Genomic DNA, 27,157 nt, shown 5'->3' with positions numbered 1-27,157 from the left:
GGGCGGTGGTGGCGCATGCCTTTAATCCTAGCACTCGGGAGGCAGAGCCAGGCAGATCTCTGTGAGTTCGAGGCCAGCCTGGACTACAGAGTGAGATCCAGGAGAGGCGCAAAGCTACATAGAGAAACCGCGTCTCAAAAACCAAAAAAACAAAACAAAATAAAACAAAAAACCCAGAAAGTGTCATAATGAAATGTATTAATTTATAAAATTAGTATATGCTAAAAAAGGTAGCACTTGGTCACAGAGAATGTTTCTATTTGGCTTACGACCTAATGTTTAAAAATGAGCACAGCTGATATGGTAGCACATACCTATAGTCCCAGTGCTTGGGGTCTGGAGCAGGACAGTTGGTAGGAGTCTGAGTCTAGCCTATGTTGCGTAGTGAGTTCTAGGCCACAGAGTGAGATCCTATTTCAAAACAAAAATGCTTTTTAGAGAACAAGACATTAATAATTGTCTTTACCTCTGACTCCGATCCTTCCTCTGAGTTGGGGTAATAAAGATTTGTGCTTTATTGTGTGAGTTTGTAGCAGATTCCTAGCTGTGTGAGTGAGTGGCGTCTCCTTCCTTCCTTCCTTCCTTCCTTCCTTCCTTCCTTCCTTCCTTCCTTCCTTCCTTCCTTACTTACTTACTTATAGGAAAATGGGTGAAACTTGGGGAAATCATCATATTAAATTAAGTAATACCAGACCTCTGTTGGGTGTGATAGAGGCAAATTGGGTATCATTATCTTCTGCTATACCCTTCTAGCCTCTTGGGACACTTAAAAAAATATTGCTGATTTTGAAATCATATGTGGATCTGTTTTTCTCTCCCTTCATTCAGGCCCAAACTGAAGATAGGAACAACACCCCTCTTATACCAGACTTTTCCTTTTCTCTCTTTTCCTCTCTTAGACCCCTCTTTCTCCTTTGCAGAACTCTTAGCTAGATCATGAATCAAAAGTTAGCATCTAGTTGGATGGTGCATACCTTTAATCCTAGCACTTGGGAGGCAAAGGTAGGTGTATCTCTGAGTTCGAGGACAGCTTAGTTTACAAAGCTAATTCCAGGACTGCCATGGCTACACAAAGAAATGCTGTATTGAAAAGCAAAAATAAACAAACAAATAAAAAACAGAAAACAAAAACCAAAATCAATCAACAGACAAACAAAATTAACATCTCAGATGTGGGAGAGCAGTCAAAAATCTCAACTTGGTTTACTTTAAAATCTAGTCTTTGAACAATTCTTTCAGAAAAGGTCTATGGTAGTAAATTCTGTTCTCTTGAATACCTGGAAATGTTTCTTTCTCTCTTTCTTTCTTTCTTTCTTTTTTTTTTTTCTTTCTTTCCTTTCTTCCTGTCTTTCTTTTTTAAGATTTATTTATTTATTATGTATATAGAAGAGGGCGCCAGATCTCATTACAGATGGTTGTGAGTTGCTGGGAATTGAACTCAAGACCTCTGGAAGAGCAGGTGGTGCTCTTAACCTCTGAGCCATTCTCCAGCCCTGGAAATGTTTCATACCTGCTGGGTTAGGTCTAAAGGTTTAGATTAATTTTCTGTCAGAACTCTGAGGCTTTCATTCTTTTGTGACTTTTTCCCCACCTCAAGACAGGGTTTCTCTGTGTAGCCCTGGCTGTTCTGAACTTGCTCTGTAGACCAGGCTGGCCTTGAACTCACAGACATCAGTCTGCTTCTGCCTCCAGAGTGCTGGGATTAAAAGCATGTACCAGCGCTGCCCAGTTGTGAACTCTTTTTTTATATTTAAGAGGTTGGGGCTGGAAAGATGACTCAGCAATTAAGAATGCTTACTCTCTTGTAGAGGAGTTCAGATGCCAGTACCCATGTTGCAAAGCTTACAACAACCCCTCACTCCATCGCAAAGGGATCCGATGTCCTCTTCCGGTGGACACCTCCCCCATGGAGAGGGAGTAGATTAGAGGGAGAGGAAGAGGTTAACCAAAGTTTGATGTGTGACTTTCTCCCCCTCTTGTGTAAATACATTTTCTTTTCTTCTAAAAGCGTCTTTAGGCTCCTGTCTAGCTTTTGTTGTGTGAAATAAGCAGAGGGTGGTTCCAATGTTGACAGTATTTTCAGCTACTGTACTTGCTTAGGTTTGGAAGTTTTTCTTAGTGTGCTCCATTTTCCTATCTTTTAAAAATATGTGCATGTGTAGGTGTACATGCAGATGCATGTGCCAGGGTCCAAGATTCTGGTCAGGTGTCTTCTTTGATCATTTTCTACGTACAAACTGAGGCAGGGTCTCTAACTTAGGTCCAGAGCTTATTGATAAGGCTGACCTACCAGTCAGTTTGCTCTCCCTTGTCTTACATTCTGAGTCTTGGCGATGCTTGAACCACTGGTCCAGCTCTCGAGCCCTCATTTCATTGTTTTGTTTATCAATTTCCAATTTCTATTGGTTTGGCAGTCTGGTCATCTCTACGTTTACCTTTTCTTAACATTTTCTATTTTGCTTTCTGGAATTCCCTTGATTATGACATGCCAAAGTTTAACTGGTATCAGTTAACTTTCCTGTGTGCTTAGTACTCCTTACACACATTAGTTATGCCTCAAAAAAATCTGTGTTGCAGGTTTTTAATGAAGATTATCCACATATTTCTAGTATTCATAGCATTATTTATTTTGAAAGTCTGCCCCCGCCCCATGTGTGTGTGTGTGTGTGTGTGTGTGTGTGTGTGTGTGTGTGTGTATGTGTGTATGCAAAAGTGCCTGTGGAGGCCCTGGGGCTGGAGTTATAGGTGGTTGTGATCTGCCAGATGTGGGTGTTGGAAATGGAACTCAGACCCTTTACAACAGCAGTACCTGTTCTTAACCACTGACTCTTTCCAGCCCTGAAGTGTTATTTGTATGCTAGGATGACTGTTTGTTGTCATTGGTGACTTCTGGGTTTGTTGTTATGCTTCTGAAAGACTTCCATATTTCCTCTGCTATTGGTGTCCTCTTCTTACCTGTGTTTGCTTTCCTAGCCTGCTTTCTTGCTAGAGAAAGCACTGTTTTAGTTCCCACTTGCCTACTCCACAGTGATTTTCCTTTACTCAGAACTGTCAATCATTTTGCTTTAATTCAGAGAAAAAAACATAAGCAAAGCATGTGTTATTTTTTGCTCTTCTGCACCTATGTGCTAGCCTGCTGGACAGCTGCTTGTGAGTGCCCCCTTAGTGGTCCCTGGGAGAGCAAGGTAGACAGCAAAGATTCTCTTAAAGTGAGAAATGTATTTCAGGAGGCTGACTGTGTTACTGGGGTCTCTTGGATGCAGAAGGCTTTCCTTATAACCCAGCACTAACAAATTTGTTACATATTTCAGACTTAAATTAATAATGTATACAACCAAGACTCTGATGTTTTAAATTCTGTACTTTTTACATCAAACTAAAACTGGCAGTAGAATTTTCTGAATACATATTTGATTTACAGGGTATAAATTCAAAAGAATCAGAAGGAATGGTTTCAAGAGAATGGATGGAATGGAGATAGATCATCATGGTAGCACCCTTGCTTGCCTAGTGGGTTTCAATACCCAGAAGGCTAAGTAATTAGATTGTCGTAAGCCTGCTCATTCTGTTTTCGAAAGTAGCCCTGTGTCCCATCGTATCAGTGGCACAGTGCTCACCAGCTCTTTCATTCGTGACCTCATGGTTCTTGTCTGTTGCTGTACCCTATGATGCTGCCGTGGTTCCTGTGTCTTTGTTTGCAGGTGTCACATGTTTGTGTCATGTTGCATATGTGTAACTAGATCTTTGGAGTACATACCTGGACATGTAATAACTGGGTTAAATGTATGTAAATTTATAACTTTACTAGATGTGTTGCTTTCTGTAGAGAACGTATTAATTTATACTCCTATCAGCAATGTATGAGCTTGTTAGTTTCCCCAGAGCCTGGCCAGCATACAACATTATGAGCCTTTTGATCTTTACTAATCTGATGAATGAAAACTGGTATCTTAGTGTCTTTTAATTTGCATTTCTCATAAGAAGCATTTTATTTCCTTTTCTGTGACCTATTCATAGCCTTTTATTATTGTTTTACTGGATGGTGGTTACTAATTTGTAGGTACTCTCCCAGGGACATTAACTCTCCATGACACACTTGTCACTCTTCATTGTAGTTACTCTATGGCTGATTTTGCTGTGAAGAAAATCACAGTTTGTTTATATGGTTGGTTTTTTAAATCAGTTTTCTTTTTTCTTTTTTACTGTAGGTGACGGTGGTCACCCTAGTTTTGTTCCTGATATTATTCTAATGCTTTCATTTTTTTACATTTAAATCAGTTACATGGAACTCACTCTGATTTGCAGGTGATGGATGGACCTGCTGTTATTTCTCCAGATGACTAATCATCTTTCCTGATACCATTTATTGGGTAATCTGTCTTTTCTTCTCTAATGTGAAATGCCATAATTATCATACACAGAATTCCTAAGTGTATTTGTATTCTTTCATCTTTCAGAGCTGCTAGCTTATTATGAAAATGTTTAGTCTCTCATAAGAGGAGGAACTAGTTCAGAAGCACCCCACCCTCATCTCAGGAGATTCAGTAATTAAGACCGTTTTTCTTTTTCTTTTCCCTGTTATTTTGATCTTCCTTCAGGATGGTCCTGAACTCCATCTTTCTGCTTCCTCTGGAAGGCTGGGATTGCAGACCTGTTCTACCACACCTGGCTCTTTGTTATTCATATTTTTGTTGAAGAATTTGTGTGTCTGTGTATAATGTGTGTGCATGTGTGAGTGTAGGCTCTCGTGTGCTATGCTATGTGTGGTATCAGTCTTCGCCTCCCTCTTGTTTGTCTTGTTTGCATAGGCCAGGCCAGCTGTCCCATAAATGCACAGAATTCTCCTATCCCCACCTCCTGCTTTGTCTTAGGTTCTCTGGGACTACAGGTGTGCACTGCTCCATCTGGCTGCATGTGTTTCTGGGGATTCAAACTTGGCCACAAGTACTTTATCTGTTGAGCTATCTTTCTAGCCTTTTGTTGAAAGTTTTAAAGTAATTGTGGATATTGTGCCATTAGTCACTCTCATTCTTAGAGATGTTGTTTTAGAAAATATGGACATTTTAAACGATAACTTAAATATTGGGCTTATTGATTCAGATGAAAGAAAAAGCCCCTTGGAATTAACATTTGGAATGCCTTCCTCTAGAAGGCAGCCGTTTCAGAAGAGGATACTGTACTAGCCATTTAACTGTCTAGTGCTGTGTGGCAGGAAGCTTTCCTCTGAACTCATGCTAGGGGAGACCTCTTTGTAGACTTGTATTGAACTTGTTAGTGTCCAGGTGTGAAGGTGATTCTCACCATGGCCATGTAAGGAGAAGTCATGTGTAGCTGCATGAATGGTAAAGTTGTGAGTGATGCCTAAGTATAAGGGAAAATAGTACAGAAACTTGTTTAGATGTAGCTTAATCTACCTTTGAGTGTAGAGAAGGCTAAGTTGAAATCAATAATATTTTGATCAAATTTCTGATTGCTTTCTTAGGAATTGGGCTACAAGGGAATGTGATCTAAATACAGTACTGAACTCTTAGGGCCTTGTTTCAGTTTTTATGAATTTCTTAAGAGTAAATTTATTGCTACAGATACTTCATATAAGTTGCAGTTGAAATTGTGTTAGTAACTTAGGGTCCATGGCTAATATGTTTCTGTTCTGTGAGCTCCTCTCCTAGTGTTTGGTGCTGCTAGTACTTAGTGTTAATGCAGAGATCCTCTGATTTGTATTGCAGAGGTGGCTTTAGAGTGGATTGCATAGTTTCTTTAATTATAAAAATCTTTTGAGGATACAAGATTTCAGTTAAATAGTAGGAACAAATGTTTGAGCTCTGTTATACATGGTGACAGTAGTTAACTTACTATAATCAACATCATCACCATTTGAGACAGGGTTTAATACTGTAGCCTTGGATAACCTTGAATTTGTGTAGACAAGATCTCGCAGAGATCTGCCTGCCTCTGCCTCCTGAGTGCTGCATAATGTTCTTTTAAAAAATATTTTAATTCTTTGAGAATTTGCAAAAATATTTTGATTATATTCACCTACTTAACCCCTTCTAGATCCACCCTCTCTACCTCTCACTGCTACCTACTCAACATTGCGTTTTCTTCCTTTTTTTTGAGCCTGACTATGTAGCCTTCCTTGGAGTGTGGTCCATCTACCAGGGTTATACCATGAAGAAAACTCCCCCTTTCCCAGGAGCTATCCATTGCCAATGGCTCCTCAGCTAGTAGTGGGGAGGCCTACCTCCCGTGTCCCTCCTTCAGTTTGCTCTGGCTTGAGCTGGTGTAGGTTTGTGCATGCTGCCACAATTGCTGTGGGTTCATATGTGCAACTGCCCTATTGTGTCCATGAAGTTATCCATCTTCCACCTCTGACTCTTGCAATCTTCCTGTCCCTTCTTCCAAGATCACTGGGTCTTGGGGTGGAGGAGTATGATATGCACACTCCATTTCAGGCTGATCCCTCTACAGGGCCTTATTTTTATTGTATTGACTAGTTGAGATTCTGTGTTAAGAAGAGGCATCTCTGATGAAGGGTGAGAGATAGGCTGATCTATGAGTATAGCAACATACTATGTTCTTAAAGCCAAGAGAAGGGATGTAAAAAGAATGAATGTACAAGTGTTCTCACTGCAAAAATGATAGCTGATAACCGTGAATGGTAAAATATATGCCAGTTAGCTATATTAAGGCAATCCACAACACCCCCCCCCAACACTGCTTCCAAATGTTTGTATGTGATGAATAATTCTAAAAATGTAATAGTATGCGAAGACCCTCTTGCTGAGTAGCCGTGCTTTTAGATGTGTTCCTTCAGTGATTTGGGATAATGTGAAGTGAATGCAGATTTGGGTTATCGTTTGTGCAACTTGTTTATTAAATCAGACTAATATGTTTTCCTTCTTTAACAAATCTGTAATCCTTTGATTTTTTTTTTTTCCTCCTCCTGTTGGAGAGTTTTTGTGTCTTATTATAATCTATTTGAGTCTGTTGAGGTCAATAAGTTCTCGAATGGTTGGGTTTGTGAGAATTCCTCATTCCCAAAGATGTGAAAAGGGACTTATTTCTAGAGAACATTGTTGTTTTATTATTTTTTCATTATTACATTGTGTGTGTATGTGTGTGTGTGTGTACGTGCTTATGTGTTTGTGCACATGTAATAGGTGCATATATCCTGGCACATGTATGGAAGTCAGAGGACAACTTGTGGAAATCAGCTGTCTCCTCTGTGATCTGGGGATTGAACTCAGCTCATTAGCTTTGGAGACAAGTGCCTTTACTCACTGAGCCATCTTACCAACACCTTATTAGGTTTTTTTTTTTTTTTTTTTAAACTACCTAATTGTTTGATTAAAGTTTTTGTATTGTTTTACAGCTTTTAAATATCCCCCTAATCTACTCCTTTCCCATGTTTTGAGGAATCATACCTAGGTCATTGTTCATGCCAGGCAAGTTTTACCATTGAGCCATACTGGAGCCTAGTAGGCCTCTTAATTTTTTGTCTGCAACAGACTTGTAAAGGTTTTAGCACTGTCACATTAATTAATATTATAATTAGAAGCTACTCACATCTCCCTCTTTTGATTAGAATAAACTGTGCAAACCTTCTTTTCTCTTGTAATATAGGCAAATTATTTGTGCAAGTAAACTTTTTTTCCATGTTTAGGACAGAATTCTCCGTTTCCTTCTGGTAGCATCTCACCCTTATTATTAGTTCATATCATAGGTAAAAGTAATGTTTAGGGTCTTGATCTTGTTTCCCACATTTATAAAATTATAGCTTGCATTTGAAAAAATAATTTCAATCATTTGGAGGGAGAGGCCAGAAGAGGGTGTTGGATCACTTGGTACTGATGGTTGTGAGCTGTCAGGTAGGTTCTGGGAATTGAACATGAGTCTTCTGCAAGAGCAGCCTGTGCTCTTAACTGCCAGATTATTACTCCAGCTCATTGTTTTTATACATTTGACATCTTTTTAGAGCTACTGAATTTAGAATTACTAAAATGGTATTTTTTTCCCCCTAGTTCCTTAACAAATTCTAAAAGAATCAAAACATCTGTATCCTGTAGGCTTTTCTGCCGTGCTGGCTCTGCCGTGCTGGCTCAGTCCTGGCTGCCATTTGCCTTCCTTGTTCTGGCCATGGGAGATTTCATCCTTTGCATTTCCCACCCAAGTCACCAGTCAGCTCTTTTTCCAGGAGAAACTGTTTCCTTTCATTGGAGAATTGTAACAGAAACCAAGTACTGGGTACTAGACATACTAGATAGTGGATCATGGCAGAGCGAGGACATGTGTGTACACATATGAATACACATTTTTGTACTAATATAACCTTGGATTAGGTCTAGTTTCTACTACCTAAGCACCTTCTGTCAACATGTAAAAGCTCCTGGGCAGCTCTTTTCCAGCCATAGCAGATCCTTTTTCTGTTCTTTCGTCTAGGACTCAGATTTAGGTGGGCTTTGTTCACCTTCCCTTAGGTTCATTCTTGATTTTTTTTAAAGTCTTTTTTGATTGTCTGATTTACATAGGTCTGACTCAAATAAGTTATTCATGGGTAGTTGTTTTAGCCCATATATTTGAAATTGCACTTTTTTTTTTTTTTTTTTTTTTAAATAAGGGATGCTTGTATCCTATTGATTGAGGAATTGAGGGTTTTTACCAATTCAGCTTTTCATTGTTATTTTGCTGAATTCCTGTTTTTTGTTTTTTGTTTTTTTTTTTTTTTTTTTTTTTTTGATGGCCAGTGTAGACAAAGGGGAAGGGGATGGCACTGGATTAGTTATAGAAGTATTTTGTTGTTTGTTTTGTTTATTCTCCTTCCAGATAATACTTTTAAAAGTTTGTGGAGTTTGAGCCCATTCTCTACCTAGACAACTTGTGACTATTTTGGTGGTAGTTTTATTTCTCTGTTTAGTTTATTGGGTTTTGGGAAAGACAGAATTTATGATTTTATATTCTGCCATTTTAAACTTTGGGACTTGGAAAAAATCCATCCAAAACCCTTTCTACTCTTACCTGCTGCCTCTCCAGATTTATTATGTCTATTTAAATACAGTCATAGTGTCTGATTGTTATCTGAGCTGTCATCCAGCACAACTCCCTTACTTTATAGATGAAGCAACTTAATTGGCTGTTACTTGCATTAGAAGTGATTTTTATAAATTTTCTTTCAAACAAAAAAGAAACCACTTAGTTGCCTTTGCCAGCCTTTTTCATTAAGATGTTTTTGTGTTTAACATGTTCAGGGTGACTAATTGTATTGTTTTTATGTGGGTTTCTAGGGCAAGAAAGAATATATATTAATTGTGTTTTGTTGGTTGGTAAGGTAATGAAATATAAATCTTTGCAGGGCAAAGCAAGCATTACTCCTCTTTAAACAGATTGTTCTGGTCAAATTTGGTTGTTACAGAAAGCCCATTCAGTTTTAAATAAAAGTACAAAAATAGTTGCATCCAGGTGCGGTGGCACATACCTTTAATCCAGCACTTGGGAGGCAGATGGCAAGAAGATCTCTATGAGTTTGAGGCCAGCCTGGTCTGTATAGTGAATTTCAGGGCAGCTGGGTCTATATAGAGGGACCCTGTTTTCAGGTGTTCTGTGTTGCCTGGGTCAGTTGAAGAAAGAGGTTACTTCAAGAGGAAATTTTATGGCCTGTGTGGCAGCAGGAAGGTCCAGTGTCTGATGAACCCCAGACAGCTGTACAAAGACATATTTATTGATTTTACACAAAGTTGTTTTTTGAGTAAAATATTTCCTTATACCACGGTTCCTAATCAAATCTATATGTCTCTCCAAAGGAAAGCATCATCATGACTTTAGTCCTTTACTGTGTATTGTTGTAGTATCCAATAATCCAAGAGCCTTAGGTGTGCCTGAGGTATCTTGTGACCAAAATCATGTGAAGGCTGCAACACCCCTTCAGAAAAACAGTTCTACAAATCATGGAAAACAATCACTGTTTTCCACAAAGATTCTTTACTATTTTCCACAATGATTCTTCAAGGTCAAAGTGCTTCTAGAAAACAACTGTTCACTCTAATGTTTACCCTGGATACAGTGAAAACTATTCATTCTAATGTCTACCCCAGATAACAGTGACTCTGCTAAATTCCTACAGCACCATGTCTCAAAAAAACAGGGAAAAAACCCTACAAAATCAAAAATTGTTTCACATTTCGGTGAAATATACATTCTTATTTGAAAAGAAGAAATATACATTCTTATTTGAAAAATCTTGGGATGAGCAATATGTAAGTATTTAAGCCAAGGCTGTGCATTGATCCAGTTGGGCATCAGGCTATGGCATCATGACACAGTATTCCAGTTTAGGATTGTCTTACAGAATTTCATTCAGTGTGCAAAAGATCTTTTACAGTACACTTTTCTAATTCAGTGGCAGAAGGGAACTGCTGTGTTGTAGGTATTTACTAGTGGAAGATTCAGTGGTTTCTGTACCATTGTATTAGTTACTTACTGATACTTTGATTAAGTACATGGCCAAAAGCAACTTGTGGAAGAGTTTATTTTGGCTTATGGTGGAGAGATGAGTCCATTATGGCAGGGACTAGGTATGGTGGTAGGAGTAGGAAGCTGAAGTGTTATATCCTCATCCCCAAATAGGAAACAGGAAGTAAGGCCAGGCTGTACACTCTCAGAGCCTGCTGATGCACTTCCTCTAGCAAGGCTGCACTTCCCAGAACTTTTCTAAACAGCACTATCACCTGGGAATGGAGTGTTCAAATGCTTGGCCCTCAGGAGACATTTCCTATTCAGACCACCATCATCATGGTGCCTGATTGCAATACCATCTTGTTTTTATTATTGATCCATTTTTAGGTACTTTTAAAATAATTTCATAAGGGTGATGATTAAGCTGAGCAGTGGTGGCACATGTCTTTAATCTCAGCACCTAGGAGGCAGAGATAGGTGGATCTCTGAGTTTGAGTGAGGCCAACCTGGACTACAGAGCAAGTTCCAGGACAGCCAGTACTGTTACACAGAGAAACTTTGTCTCGAAAAAACCAAAAAGTCAAAAATAAAAACCAAAACCAACCAACCAACCAACAAACAAACAAACAAAAAAGTGGTGATTAAGTTTGCAGAGCCGGGAGCTAGTCTGCCATGTTCCACCATTTGGTCATGTGGAACCTTGGCCAAGCCACTTACACTCAGGCTCTTCATGTGTGAGTGGAACTCCACATAGAGGATTGTCCAAAGTGTGGGATGGATGTTCACCTAGGAGCACTTAGTCCATGGCACACGAGCATGCTCAGGAAGTGGCTGTTGTTTACACAGTCCTGCTCTTAAGGAGCACTGGTTATTATTCTTCCTGTGCTTCCTTTAAAGAAGGGTAAGCCTTTGCAAGGAAGCCATTTTGGACACCCCCCCGCCCCAATTAAATCTTACAGAACTTGGGTGAATTCATTGGGCTACTTTTTCAAGTTTTAAGTCTTTGGGCCTTGGTAGTTTGTGGTGACAATGAGGGAGAATGGAAATGGGAGGGCTGGCTTTATCATTTGTCCATCAGCTGATAGAAATGTGAACTGGGAATTCTGGAAACGTTACCTCTTTCCAGCCCAGCACATGTGCAAGTGCACTTGATTTCACTTTTTCTTTCTTATTTGCTGCACATGCTTCTTACTATCTTTGATTCTGTCCTGGGAGTCCAGGCTGAAAGTCCTGCTTTGCTATAACTGGGTCCCTGCTTCTCCCCACCTTAGTACTTTCTTCATAACCCACCTCCCACTGGAGCCTCATACACTCCTGTGACAGTGGTTAGCCTGCTCACTGATCAGAGGCCTAGAATTAACAGAAAAAGGCCCATTTCCATAAACAAAGAGAATAGTGGGGGAAAACTGAGAATTGATTTTGAGAAGCATTTCAAATAACATAGATTGTAGTACTTAAATTTTTTTTACAAGCTTCTGTGTTGAATTCTGCATAGCATTAAATTTCCATAGAATGTGTGCAGACCCCAGTTTCTACCCCACCAACAGCTGATATTAAGTGGGCTATGCAGTAGCAATAGCCCCTACAATAATTACTTTGTCAAGCAAAATTCTATCTCTAATGTTTTTATACTTTTTGGCACAGGTCATGATTATGCTTTATCAAAGAGACCCCCTCTTTACCCATTTTCTCAGTACTAACACTGTTTCTCAGAGTGCCTAGCACACCTGCTGCAAAACACAGTGTTTGTCGTTGCTTGCAATAAGATAAAGCTCTGAAACATCCCAGACAGAAATATTACAGAAAGTGAGTTCCTAGGGAAAATGATTCTGTTTCCCCTGAAGAACTGGCTTCCTGTGAGAGTGCTATCAGTGAGCCAGGTGTGTTCTTGTAGCTGTAACCCTACAGATTCTGTTCTGTGTCTGCTGCTGGCTTTGAGTGCATCGGGAAGCCTTGTGTTATTTATCAGAATTCTGTTATCTACCGAATATGAGGACAATTTATTGATGGAGTCAGGTAAAATACTATATTGCTATGTATATATTTTTCTCTTTTCTGTGCTGCTTTATTGAGTAAGGATCTCGGTAGTGTGTGTTAGTCTACACTGATTCCCATAGTGCTCACTCGTGAAATGCCTGCTCACTAATTTCATTGAAAGGCTTGAATATCTTTTGTGACTTATGACAGATCTTTGAAAACTTGGAGTTTCAGATGAATCAAGTTATGTGGGTTGTTTATAAAAAGTCAATATATTGCTTTAAGGTTCAGTTTAATAAGCATTTGTTCTGTTTGGCTTAAATGTGTTCTGTGTATTTCAACTCTCTTAAGTGATTTGTAATATTTATGTCTGTTTTCCCTATGGGGTTAAGTACAAGTAAGGTATTTATAATCAATGAATTGCTTCTGGATAGAGTTCCACACAGATTTTGTTGTAATAAAGATGCCCAAGTACTGTCTTTAAAAAATGTGGACTGTCACATAAAAAAGTTTACATTCTATAAGTCTGTAATTAGGAGGCTTAGCAAAGCATTCTTTTGGCCAGTTATAGCACCGCAGGCTTTCCTTCTGGTTTAGGCCTACAAACAGTGTTCTGTGCATTGCTTTCTCTGATGTGTCTATCACTTCTGCTCTCAGAGGTCTGACCTAGAACTGGTCTCCTATGAGACAGTTTGCTAAAGAGGGTGGTGTGGGCTTAGAGCTATAAATGGGTAATTGTTTGCTACTTCTACTTTACAGTTACTTTATTTCTATCATCGTTTTTATTGTAAAATTGATTTCCTGCACTCACTGAGTCTTACTCTGATTTTAGCCGATGCCTCTGATGGGTGGACTTTAGCTTCCTTGCCTTCTAAATGGTGGTAGGTATTAGGTAGTGTTAGGACACTGTGTTCTTATGGGTTGCTGTGAGAAAGAAAGTACCTCATTGCTTAAGCAGCTTAAGGGAGGAAGTGTTATCTTGGCTCACAGTTGGAGAGGAAACAGTCCTTCTGTAGGGGACCACTTGGTGGCAGGAGGGTGAGGTAGAGTCACCTTCACCCACAGTCAGGAGCAGAGACTGAGGAATGCTGGCTCAGCTACTTTCTCCTTCTCAGTTAAGTCGCAGACCCCAGTCCATGGGATGTTGCCACCCACTTCAAGGTCAATCTTTCCTCCTCAATTAAACCTTTCTGAAGATACCCTCACTGACACATCTGGAGGTGTGCTCCCATCCTGATTTTAAATCCAATCAAGGTGACAAGATTACTCTTCAGAGATCATGTCCTACCTGTCTCTTATGCAAGTAACCTTTCCTGTTAGGAAGCAAAATGGCTGGAAGCAGAAACAGGATCTAGTACTTTGAAGGACACTTAACTCATTCTTAGTTGTAAAGTTGTAAACATGAAAACGGTTTTATGCTTTGTGGCTGGAGAGATGGGTCATCAGTTAAGAGTACTTGTTGCTCTTCTAGAGGATCCAAGTTTGATTCCTAGCACCTACATGCAGCTTATAACCACCTGAAACTCCAGCTGCAGGAGATCTGACACCCTCTTCTAGCCCCTGTACATAGATATATGAAAGTGACATACATTCATACTGACACATAGACATAAATACAAATAAGTCTTAACAAAAGAAAATGGTTTTATTGTATTTTAAAATATTTTTTCTTTTCTTTCTTTCTTTCTTTGTTTATTTATTTATTCATTCATTTATTCGTTGATTCATTCATTCATTTATTCATTCATTCATTCATTCATTCATTTATTTTAGACAGGGTTTCTTCTCTATGTCACCCTGGATATTCTGCAACTCACTCTGTAGATCAGGCTGGCCTCAAACTCAGAGACCTGGCAGCCTCTGCCTCCTGAGTGCTGGGATTAAATGTGTGTACCACTACTCCCTGCTCAAGAGGTTTGAAATTTTTAAAATATGTATTAAGTGTTTTGCCTGCATTTATGCATATGCATTATGTGTATGCCTGGTGCTCACAGAGGCCAGAATAGGGCATCAGCTCTTCTATAAATGCCATGTGGATACTGGGAACCAAACCCAAGTTCTCTGTAAGAGCAGCAAGTGCTCTTAACCACTGAGTCATCTCTCTAGCCCCTGTGGTTTTAGTCTTTAGATTTATTGACTTCCTTCTGCCTTAGCCATGTACACATTCCAATAGGCCAGATTATATGAAGTACGTGTTCTGCCATTGAAAGATAATGTAAGGTTTCTTTGAAAAGTAGGTAAATCAGAACACAAGAGCATGAAAACAGAGTTACCATAGAAAAGACTAAAACCGATGGAAGGTAACCTTGGAAATGTAAGGAATGCTGCAGGAAGCTGAAGAACTGCCCTATGCCAGACAAGTGATGTAACCCTCTTTGCACCCCCTTCCTGCTCTTCCCTCCTGTTTAAGTGTGGAGAGCTGGAATGTTTCTCCAGCCATGCTTGGTGGTCAAGAGGTGACTGGTTTGTGAGAATGACTGGAATTGGAACTTACTAGTTTTGTTTTGATAAGGACCTGGAGGACTTCAGGAAGTATTTTGTTCTTTGAGTCAGATTTGTTACTCTTGATTTCCCATTGTTTTTAACCTTATTTTACTTTTATTGTTTTGGGCACTACTTAGTAAGAAAATCTCAGTTTTTTTTTTTTTTTTTTTAAACTTTTTCCTTTGTGGTTGAATCTTTGAAAACAAGTGAGTTGCATTATTTGTCAGAACTTGCACCAGAGAACAATATAGACATAGCAAGTTCTTCCTGATGGTTTTCTGTATGCTTTACAAATCTGAAAGGGTTCTCAGCAAAGAGGGTGGCAGTCACCTCTGAAGCTAAGACTCCAGCAGAAGTTTTGAGTTTTGTAAGAATTTTATAGTGGGCATTTGTAATTTTTTTTCTTTATAAGTAAGAGGAAAATAAAGATTGTAAAATGTGAGAAAAAGCTTTGGAGGTGATGCTAGCCTTTGGTATCTTAGCTAACACCTTTGGCTGGGATAGTGCTCTGTAGTTTTCTTTGCTGTTTCTTAGGTGGCAGGATGCCTCTCCACTTTGTATGTGACCCACGAAGGGTGTGAATCAACAGCAGCCCTTCATTACATTAGGAGACAAAAGCCTTTCTGGAAGCCATGCAACACAGCAGATTTCCTCCAGATTTGTTGGTCAGAACTTTGACAGGGCCACTCGGGCTGGAGGGATGCTGTGGAAGCACGAGTTAGCCTTTCCAGCTGCTGCTGCTGGAGATGGAGGACCTTGAATCAGGGGAAGGTTTTGTTGACCAGCAGTACCTGCATAATCCACATGATGGATGGCTAACCAGAATCTGATTTCTGTATTTTCTTTTCCTATGAATACACTTTACAGGAAATGCCGTGTTCTCCATTCCAAGGGAGATGGTACACATTGTTACCCACAACTGCAAACTTTGTATCAGTCCACAGTGCATAATTTCTCCATCAGATCTGGCTAGAGCTTGTGCTTTAAGAATATCAGCAAAGTAGACTGTCTGAAACAGTGGTAACTCTACAAATCCTCCTACTTTGAGACAAGAACTAGAGTCTCACAGGGTCGTTGGTCTACAGACATGCCCTGGTGTGCAGGGTGTGAGTCCTGAGACTTCCTGTCGTGGTGTGTACTCTTTACTCAGTTGGCCTGCTGCTCTCCTTTATTCTTGGGAGACTCCACTTCAGCTGCATTTGGTTACAAGGTCTGCATTACCATAGCATTATATATGTGTGTGTGTGTGTGTGTGTGTGTGTGTGTGTGTGTGTGTGTATCTATATAGATATTCTTTGAATAATTATTATTATAAATATTTTTGCATTTGGCTTCAACTTGTTCTTAGTGTATGTATACTAGTAGTGTATTGATGTAATTTGTTTCTGTTTATTAGTCTCACTTTTTTGGGAGAAGGGGAGTTCTTTGGGATTTATCGCACAGTGGACTATGCCATGTGCAATAGAGTGTTTTGTTTCTTCCTATCTGCCCTGCCTGCTTTACTTCACCTCCTCCTTTTATTTGTGACTAGAATTTTCTGAACAATGATGAAGTGAATGCTGATTTTATATCTCTGCATTTATATCTTATTCTTCATTTTAGCAGAAGAGAAATGGATCTATCAGCTATTGGGTATGAGTCTAGTTAGACAAAGTTTTAGTAGATGTTCTTTACGCAGTTGTTGAAATAAGTGTTTTTTCCCCAGTTTTCTGAGTTAATTTTTTTTAAAGATGTATTTGTTTATTATTTACACAGAAGAGGGTGCCAGATCTCATTACAGATGGCTGTGAGCCATCATGTGTGGCTGGGAATTGAACTCAGGACCTCTGGAAAAGCAGTCAGTGCTCTTAACCTCTGAGCCATCTCTCCAGCCCCTGAGTTAATTTTTTAAAAGTAAGTAATGAATGGGTGTTGAATGTTTTGTCGATGTTTAAACTGTAGGAGGAAACTGGGTTGGAAAGAGAGCAGTGGATGGATAGGAGCATGATAGAATCTGAATGTTGTCTAAGACATGGAATGCTCATGGCACCAGAGACATTGCCTGGCTCGGAACCAACTACATTTATCTCTTTATAAAGAAAAAGATTTATAGATATGGTTACATGAAAATTTCCTTTTTGTTCTTTGGTTTTTACAAAATGTTCCTTCAATAGAAACTTTTTTAAAAAGTACATTAAAAAAAATTTTTTTGGAGAATCTTGATATTGTTTCTGTAAAACAGATACATATTTTAGTATCCAAGAAAAATACTTCCTTGTGGCTAGAAAGCTCTGTTCCATCATTTTAAAAAAATGTTTTATTTTTTTAATTTGAAAATTTTGTTCATGAATGCTATGTGTTTTGATTAAGTTCACCCCATCCCTTCTCTCCAATTCCTCTTTCATCTTCTCCCATTATTCTCTACCAACTTCATGCTTCTTTTCTTCCCTCCTCTCCCTTCCCTCCCCTCCCCTCCCCTCCTCTCCCTCTCCTCTCCTTTCCAGTTTCCTTCCCAGTCTTGTCAACTGCTCTTTTATTCTTTTTTTGTTTCATTAATTTTTTTTTAATGTGTATGAGTGTTTTACCTGTGCACCACATGTGTGCCTGTTGTCTACTAAAACCAGTAGAGGGCTTAGAATCCCCTGAGACTGGAGTTACAGACAGTGTGAGCCACCATGTGGATGCTGGGACTCTAATGTAGGTTCTCAGGAACATCAGCCCATGCTCTTAATTGCTGTTCCATATATATTTATAAGTATATTTACACATCTACATTTAATGTATGCATTTGCACATGTACATATATGTGTGTATAGAAGTTGGAGAACAACCTCTGGTTGTCATTAGGAATGCCATCCTCCCACTTTGAGGCAATGTCTTTCTTTTGCCTGAAGCTCACCAATTTGTTCAGAATTGCTGGCTAGCTAACATAGGTACCCTCCTGTCTCTGGCTCCCACTGTTGAGATTACAAGTGCATTCTACCATGCCTAGCACTTTTACATGGATGCTGCAGATGGAACTCAGTTTCTTAAGCTTGTGTACCAAGTACTTCTTTACTAACGGAACTCTGAATTGCTATATTCTTAGTCAGCTCCATGCTCTTCATGTTTTATTTCTTTCTGCCTTTTCATGAAAAGCAGAGGTCATTTGTAACATTCTAAATATGGAATTTATTTTTCTTAAGTAAAACCCCAAAACTATAATCCACTGACTAAATGTGAAAAGCCTGGTTGATCTAGACATTATAAAAGAAACAAAACCAAAAATAAGCCCCCTGTACTTTCGAGTAATGAAAATCAGCGTCACTATAGCTAACCTTAGGTCGGAATTAGACTCGGTGTGCCTTAGTTCAGCTTGAAGCACCTACAACCTGCCCTACCCCATTTTTCAGTTTCCAGCCTAGGGGACCTTTTTGCAAGTCACAACATCTCTTTCTGTTCCTGTTTCCTCATCAGCACAATGGGGATTAAAAATGCTTGCTTGGTGGTAAGTTGTAGAGCTCAGATGAGATAATGTATTTGAATACGCTTTGCAAATGGTAAATGCTATGCAAATGTGGTTATTTAGTTCTAATTTATTACTTAGTCAAAGTTGAAATATATAGGTAATCAAGTTAAGCGTTTTAATTGCATTGTGACTTCTAGGCCAGTTCCCTTTGACTCAGAGTGCAGAGAAAGAGGGCCTGAGTTTTGCTTTTCCCTTCCATTGAAGCCCATTGTTCTGTCAGTGTTACTCAACAGAGCAAACACTCCTGTTTGGAAGTTCTGCATACCCATTGTGCTTCTGTTGCACAGTTCAAGTTTCTTGAGGACTTTTACCCAGGCAGGACAATAGTCCTCCCCACCCCAGGTTTTGCTGTCCCCCCCCCCCCCCCCCCCCCCCCGACTTCTTTCAGGCATCTCCTGCTTTTGTCTGCCATAGGGCAGGGGGCTGGGAGAGAACAGACCTTCCTCTTCTCTGACTTGCCCTTCCTGCAGCTTTGTTCCTTTTTGGAATCACCCTTTTTATTAGCCTAATAGACTAGAAATCTTTCACCTCTTCCTCTTCTCATAGAGCATATCTAGTTAGTTAACTATTTTCTTTTATCTTTTGCAAATATCTTTCCCATTTGAGTCTCAGTTTCTCCATAATTAACAGCACATTCCATCACTTTTTTTCTTATCTCTTAACTATTACAATAGCCCTTTTCAAGGCAGAATTAGAACTCCTGCTTGCTAGGTCCCTCCCACACTGGCTTTGAGAGAGTCAAACCACACAGAACATATGTCCAGAGATTTGTAGAACCCTCTAGATATAGAGCTCAGGCCTGGGGAAGAAGATTCACCTGCCAGGTCCAGACTCATGGCTAGATGCTTCAGCATCTAGGAAGACCTGATTGCTATAACATCAGTTCTGTTCATGTAAACACGGGTACCCTTTACATTGTGGTGGGATTCCTGTTACTCTATTTTAAAAACAGTCCTCTTTTACTTTTGCTCTGAGTGTCCACGTACATAAACTTTTGTTACATTCCTTAAATGGAAACAGGATTCTTGTGTGTGTTCCTTTAGTAAGTTCAATTTCTTTGTAATCAATACTTGATATCTTAGGGAAGAAATGCTGCCATCTTTGTTCTTTATTTCTATTAGAACAAGAAGATGCTGTGGAAGAGATAGCAAATTGTCCATCAGTGCTTGTCCTCCGCATCTGCTGAGATTGTTCCTCTAGTTTCTTTTCTGATTTCTAGTGCACCCATGGCTGTATTATATTCCACCTCCCCTCTCTGTGTGTCTGTGTGTGTTTCTTTCTTTTGAAACAAACAAACCATGGTATCAGTTCTGCAGCTCATGTTATCCTGTAACTCACTATGTAACCCAGGTTACCCAAGAACTTGTGGCAGTTCTTCTGCCTCAGCCTACTGAGTACTGTAATTTCAGGCATGAGTTACTGTGCCCAGCTGCAACAGTCAGTTTAAAAACACTTGCTGGTCATGGTGACACACACCTTTAATCCCGGCACTGGGGAGGCAGAGGCAGGATCTTTGTGAGTTTGAGGCCAGCCTGGTCTACAAAGAGAGTTCCAGGACAGCTGGGGCTGTTACATAGAGAAACCCTGTCTCGAAAAACGAAAACCAAACCAGCCAACCAAACAAAAACACTTTCATTACCATAAAAATAATCTACAGGTTATCATCCTGTCTCCTGTTCTCTACCTCTCCCAGCTCTCCACAGACACCTGTTTATTTTCTGTTCTGTGTTTGTGTATCTTGGACACTTGGTTGAAATAAAGTTATATGGCTTCTGTGCTTTTCTGACTGACGTCTTTACTGAACATAGCATTTCAAGGTCTACCTGGGGTTCTGCATCTCTCAGCACCTTGTTTTTCATCTTTAGTAATATTCTGTTGTGTATTCTGGGTTGCATTTACCCATGATAGATATTTATATTTTCTCTACTTTCTGGCTCTCGGGAATCAGGCCTTTGTGGATGTTGATGTACAAAGTTCTGTGTGAGCATGGTGTCATATCTCTAGGGTAGATGTGCAGAGGAGGACTTGCTGGATTGATTGTGAGTTAGTTGTGTTTAATAGAGGAACCAGCAGGCTATTGGGCAGCACAACTAAAGCTTTTTTACAGTTGATCTGCAGCGTGACAGTTCCCTAGGTTCTAGTGTTTTCTTGTCTTTGCAAACACATCTTTAAAACAGTTTTAAAAAACATAGCCATCCCAGTAGATGTAAAACTGTTTCATTGTGTTTTTTATTTGCCTCCCTGATGGGAGCATCTTTTTATATGCTGGCTATTTGTGTATCTTTGGACAAGTGTCTATTTAGATCTCTTGGCCATTTTCATATCAGATTATTTGTGATTTATACTTAAATCTAAAATTTTACATTGTCTATTTTTCTGATGTAAAATCGGGACTATAATTCATTGTATTTGACTTTATTGATAGAAAATGTACTGAGGTAAGTAATGAAAATAAATAAAAACATTTTTGTAAAGCTACTTTGAATCATGAGCATGTGTGTGGGTTTATGCACTTGCATGGGGTGCTCATGGCAGCCAGAGGAGGGCATTGTATCCTCTGTGCTGGAGTTAGAGGTGATTTTGAGGTGCTATAGGTGCTGTGAAGCACACTCCAGGCCTCTGTAAGAGGAACAAGCTCTCAACTGCTGAGCCATCTCTCTGGCTTCCAGAGTAGAATATGGATCATCCAAAAGCTGTAGCATTGAAGTCCAAAGGCTTCATTAGAGTGAGGTTTCTTAGCATTCACTTAGAAAGGCATTCCATAGGACTCATTCTGCTTTGGTCATCTTTGCCTTTTTTTTTTTTTTTTTTTTTTTTTGTAAGATTCTAGTCAAGAATTCTTCCTACCTTCTTATTGTAAGAAGTTTTGAGGTATTGTGACAAATGCATAAAGTCTTCTAAACAGCTATTCGTTCCCAAGTAGTGTGGTTTCATCTTGTTTTGTTTTTGGTGGTCTCTCACTCTGTAGCCAAGGCTAGCCTGGAACTTACTCTGTTGCTCAGGTTGGCCTCAAACTCACCCTACTGAGTGAGTTTATAGGTTTGTATATAGCTTTGAGCCATCTAATGTAGAATTGTAAGGCATTATTTTACCTTTTTAAAAAATGGCTGCTTCCCTTTGTCTCACATTGGTAAAATATGCTTATACTTTTAGCCATGACGATGTGCCAATCTTAGTGGTGAATTTCAATCCCTAACCAGTCAGCAGCACTTCACTATATTGTTGGGTTTGTTTCTTTCTAGAAGTCACTTAAAATTATCTAATGTAGGTTTGGCGTGAGTATTGAGAAATCAGAAATCCTAACTACTTTGCTCTTTGTGTGTGTGCACATGTGTGTTTGTGCCACATATGTGTGTGTTTGTACATGTGGAGGTGAGAGAACAAACTCCAATATCACTCCTTAGCTGTCTCCACCTTGGGCTTTGTTTGTTTGTTTGTTTGTTTTTTTGAGATTAGGGTTTCACTGTGTAGACTGTCCTGGAACTCACTCTGTAGGCCAGGCTGGCCTCGAACTCACAGAGATCCACTTTCTCTTGCCTCCCAAGTGCTGGGATTAAAGGCAAGTACCACCACTACTTGCTCTGTTTACTTTTTAAAAATTGAATTTAAAAAGCGAAACAAGCAAACCAACGAACCAGACTCTGTGCAGCTTGTCCTTCCACCTGGTTCTTGAGACAGGGTCTTTCTGGCTCAGGGCTTGCCAAGGAGCCTGGGATGGTTGCCTGTTGAGCTCAGGGTGTATCCACCTGTCTCATCTTCCTCATGTTGGGATGAAGGTGTGTGCCACAGTGCCTGGTTTTATTCCATGGATTCTGGCGATGGGATTTAGGTCTGTATAGTTGGATGGCAAGCATTTTGCTGACTGGCCTGTCTCCCAGTCCTGTTTTTCATACTCAGTATCATTTTGTTTATTAGATCTTCAATAGTATTCCTCTTCACTTTCATCTGAATCTTTCTTATCTTGCCATTTCCTATGGATAATCCCCACCCCCACCTCCTCAAATAACCAAATTGGTTATTGTTTTGATCCAGTAGACTTGCTAGGTCAAATACAGAAGTGACTCTTATATTAAACTTCCCTGTATTTCATGCAGGGTTGTTTCTGATCTTGGAAATGTACCCTTCTTAGCAGATGACTTGAGTTACCAACTCATGATAAACAACTGGGAACTGTATACAATCTGACAGAAACCAGATGTTTCTGGCAATTTGCAAGGGGGTGATGGTCTCTGGATTGTTTAAGTCTTTAGCTAAATAGAAGTCCTTTTGTTATATCACTTTTAGGCTATATGAAGAAAGCTATTTTATGTGGAATATACAAATTTAGAGATCAAGTTGTATTTTGAACTTTTATGTATTAAGCCATGGGCTTTGAAGGTTTATTGTGACAGGAAAACAGCTTACTAGACAGTTAAGGGAAAGCGGGTGATGTACCTTAGGTGTTCTGGCCCTTGGTTTATGAAGTAGGCATGACACACAGACATAGATACCCTGTTGGCATTCTTTAGATGCAGTAACTTCTGAGTCGTTGTGTGTGTGGCTTAACCTAAGCTCTTAGGATCAAGAAAGACTATTAGCAATGCTTATATCTGTAGTGATACACGCCTGTCTTGATTTTCATTTTAATTATGACCAGAATGCTTACTTATATAATGAGTTTTCAGTAATTACTGGTAGAGTTTTGCCAGCTATTACTTATTACTTAAATGGAAAGTTATTTTCCTTCATTTGGTAAACAGAGTTCGTGCTGATTCTTAACTTCCCCCATCTTACTTCTGTGAAACACTCACTAGGACTATTTTGAAAGCAAATTCATTATGAGGGCAACCTGCAAGAGAAGGTGCTTGTCCCCAGGACCTCCTGAATTTTACTTCACACAGGGACTCTCCACCGTGACCAGCACTCTGGAGCTGAGAGCCCTTCCTGCCCAGAATTAGAGAGCAAGTTTGGGTTCTCCTAGCCCTCCAGGTCTCCTGTCCTTTTCTGTCTTCTCTCCCAGCCTTTCTCCTCATCTTCCCACTGTCCTAAGCCTCCTTCCTTAAGGGAGACTTCTTTCTAATGAGTTTTCAGTGTTTTGCAAAAACAGGAGAAAGCATGGGTACTTCATACCATTGGATCAGCCACAAAAAGAATAGTAGGTGAACTGTAGAGGAAATGTTAGCTCATGACCAGCATTTTAATTGATCTTTTATTGGTCTTAAGAAGTCGTTGTTTTCAAGATATACCTTAAGGAACATTTAAATTCTCTTATAAGACATAGTTTACTCTCATAGTTTTTAGTAGGCTCTTCATGATTTGTATCATGTAAATAAACTCCCGAGTAAGCTTAATGTACATTTAAACTGTTTGGACTTGACTTGTCTTCCAGAGTTCTGTGGTAAAGAAACTCTCAAAAAATTCTTTTGGGGCCAAAACACTCCAACTTTTCTCTCTTTGTGTTATGCTCTGTGAACTTTCCTTTTGCATCAGCCTAGTTGCCCTGCGCATTTAAGTCTATGAATATATGCCTGTTACTGTTTCTTGCCGATCCTTGTGTCTCTCACATGGAGCAGTTGTAGAAGAAAAATGCTTTCTTCTGCATGGTGCTGAATTAAACCATGCAGAAGCCTGCAGGAAGCAGGAAGAACTGGCATGTCTGGGCTTCAGGAGACACTTCAGGAGTCTCTTGTTACTTCCTTCCATGCCCCCCATGATGGGAGCAGACCAAAGCTGACCCACTCAAAATCTTAGAAATAATGGAAATGGAGGAGCAGCTAGGTTTGAAGCCTAGAAACACTATGTAACATTCTAAAGGCCAAGTCACACCACTTGAACTTGTCCTTAGATACACTCTGCATTATTTTTGGTCAAGAGGTGAGAATCACTAATGAGACATACTGATTTTCTTAAGCTCACAGTCTGCCGAGTCAGTTTGTTGGGACTCCTAATCCTTGCCATCCCTTAACCAATGACTTTCTGAAAGTCACTTTTCCTTTCAAAGCTTGAGGTTTTTTCTCCAACAATGGGAATACAATTGAACTCTCCATACAGGGGCGGGATTGCATGCAAAAGCGTATGTGGCATGCCTGGCTTCTTGCTGACACAATATGTATTCAATAATGTTAATGATGATCATTATTACCAATTGGTGCTTAATTACCATAGACTCGAGCAATTTCTAGTGTGTGTAAAGAGATAGTTTAGAAACTGAGTGTATTTGGATTATAGCAAATATTTGGTCTTCTTTCCTCATGCTCAGAGTGGGTAGTTTGTTGGTGCCCATCATTTTCTTGGTTCAGTGACTACAGCTCTTAGCAGGGAATATGTATCAGGTCTTTGTTCCCATGCTGAATGACAGAAGGGAGATAGTTCATGTTCTCACCTCAAGGTGAAAGGAAGTGAGTGATTCTAAGTATTATTAAGAAGGAATCAAAGAAGATGAAATAGGCTTATCAGTTTAAGAGAAAAGAAAGCAATACATGCTTTTCTTGGTCAGGCAAGGCCAGTGAGTGACTCAATGGTCTGGTGCCAAGCAGTCTCCATAGCTCCTCTTGTAAGCTCTCCTTTGACCTCTACGTGACCTGTACACACTCGTGTGCATACACACTTAATAAATGTAATGGAAGTCAAGTAGGGCTGCTAAGGTGGCTTACTGGGTAAGGGCACTGTTTGCTAAAGCCTGGTAACCCGAGTTTGATCCCTGGGACTTATGTGATAGCAGGAAAGAACTGGAGACTTCCACAAGTTTTTCTCTTCTCTTCACATGTACACAGTGGCACAAGCCCCTCATTGCCAACAAACAAACAAACAAACAAATAAACAAACAAATGTACTATTTTAAAAAACGTTGTATCAGGCACTGGAGAGATGGATTAGCAGTTACGAGCATGTATTCCTCTTGAAGTGGACCCAAGTTTGGGGTCCCAGCACCATATCAGGAAGCTCACAGCCTGCTCCTATAACTTCAGCTCCAGAAGGATGGGATGCCTCTTTTGGACTCTGTGGGCACTTGTATTCATGTGCGTATACCCCCCCCCCCCCCCGCCACAGATGAACACACGTACGTGTACACAAAAATAAAAATAAATCTTAAAAATTCAAATAGTATGGGATGATATAAATTAAGCATTCTTTTGTCTCTAGAGGTTACATTTAAAAAAAAAATCAGCATTTATGAAAGGTTTTAAAAATCAGAGAAAATGAAAAGTTAGATCTGGGACTTGTGAGATGGCTTAGCAGATAAAGGGGCTTGCTGCCAAGCTTGTTGCCCTGAGTTTGACTCCTGGGACCGACAGGGTAGGGAAGAACTGATACCTACAAGTTGTTCTCTGACTGACCCACCCACCCACCCACATACCTAAGTGAATAAAAACAAACAAACAGCCTGCAGCTGAGTAGTATGTCGGAGGACAGACACGTGCCCCTCCCCCGGGGTAAACCATACACGTGTCTGGAAGTTTTTGGAAACCTTTAGTTTCTCCTCCTCTTTTCTTCTTTGCTTTTGAAACCGCAAATGGGATTTACTCTTCAATACCTTGTTCTACTCTCACTTGATATACAGATCAATACAAGTGATTCCCTGGGGATTGATCTTGCTCTGTGAACATGATGTCCCAGCTGTGCTCTTCTGTTGGTCAGCTTCTCATTGCTGGGACAAAATCCTGGAGGGAATCAGCTCCAAGGAGAAAGGGTATTTTGACTGGAGGTTTGAGTTCATAGTCACTTCTCCTTATTGCATTTGTGCCTGTGGGGCCGAGCATCGTAACAGGTGTTCTTGATGCATGGAGGTAGTAAAGGTAGGCAGAGGGGAGACAGAGAGGGAGAGATGGAGAGGGAGAGAGAAAACAAAGACGTTATGCACATGCGACCTTAGTAACTCCCACAGGTGTGACCAGCTGTCTGATAGGAAGCACCTTCAGAGAGAAAGGATTTAATTTCACAGTGAATCTAAGGCACAGGCTATCTTTGGGGAAAGGATTGGTGACAGGAGACTCCATGGACCAACTAGCACAGGGTCAGTTACAGCTCTCATGCTTTGATCCTTGGTGACCCATTTCTTCCCTCTGTGACCCCATGTCTTCCATCTATGACCCATCCTTAAGGTTCCACAACCTTCCCACATAGTACTAGTTGGTGGGGATCAAATGTTCAGCCTGCTACAGGCTTCCTGTCCAAACCATAACATCCTGTAGTTTTATGTCCTCTTAGTAATTCTACCGCCACCGTAGAGCTGAGTAGCAGTGTCCATGCTTTAACACACGGCCCTTGTGCAAATCCTTAAGATCCAAACCATGAGTCACCTAGTTATTTAAGCCATCTTTCTCTAAAGGATAAATATGCTTTCTAGTTCTTACCTTTTAATTGTCAATGAAAAATTTAATCTATATGTATGTATATGTGTGTGCTTGGATTCATATATGTGTTATGTGTTAGATGTGTGATCTGAGTATCCAAAGAACATTTCAGTTTTTGATTGTTGTTCCTACCTTGCTTTCCTGAGTGCTTCATCAGTGTGGATGGCAGTGGGGAGTGACAGGCACAAGTTTTCCTCATTGCTTTGCTTGTATTAAATAGCATCATTTTAAAAGTGTTTTCTAACTTGACAGGAAAACATAAGCACTTATTTCACTTTATAAAAAAGTTCAATAAGATCCATGTGTATCAGTTGTAAATGGATAACATCAGAAATCAAAACGCAAAACCATGTGCCTATTGGAAGGGAACAGATATGTTTCTTTGAAGTCATGGAAGAGGGGAAATGTCCTATTTGTGAGTCACAAT

The 27,157-nt window shown here is 39.8% G+C and overlaps 1 protein-coding gene across 1 annotated transcript in view; it reads left to right on the top strand.

The window, feature by feature from the left end:
- The window catches only part of Cdkal1 (CDK5 regulatory subunit associated protein 1 like 1), a 554,248-nt gene that overhangs the window by 56,796 nt on the left and 470,295 nt on the right, over positions 1 to 27,157 (top strand).

The sequence above is a fragment of the Onychomys torridus genome, chromosome 5 (genome assembly GCF_903995425.1).
Source record: "Onychomys torridus chromosome 5, mOncTor1.1, whole genome shotgun sequence".
Lineage (NCBI taxonomy): Eukaryota > Metazoa > Chordata > Mammalia > Rodentia > Cricetidae > Onychomys > Onychomys torridus.
Note: the sequence above shows the minus strand (reverse complement) of the source record. Positions and strands in the feature narration are given on the sequence as shown.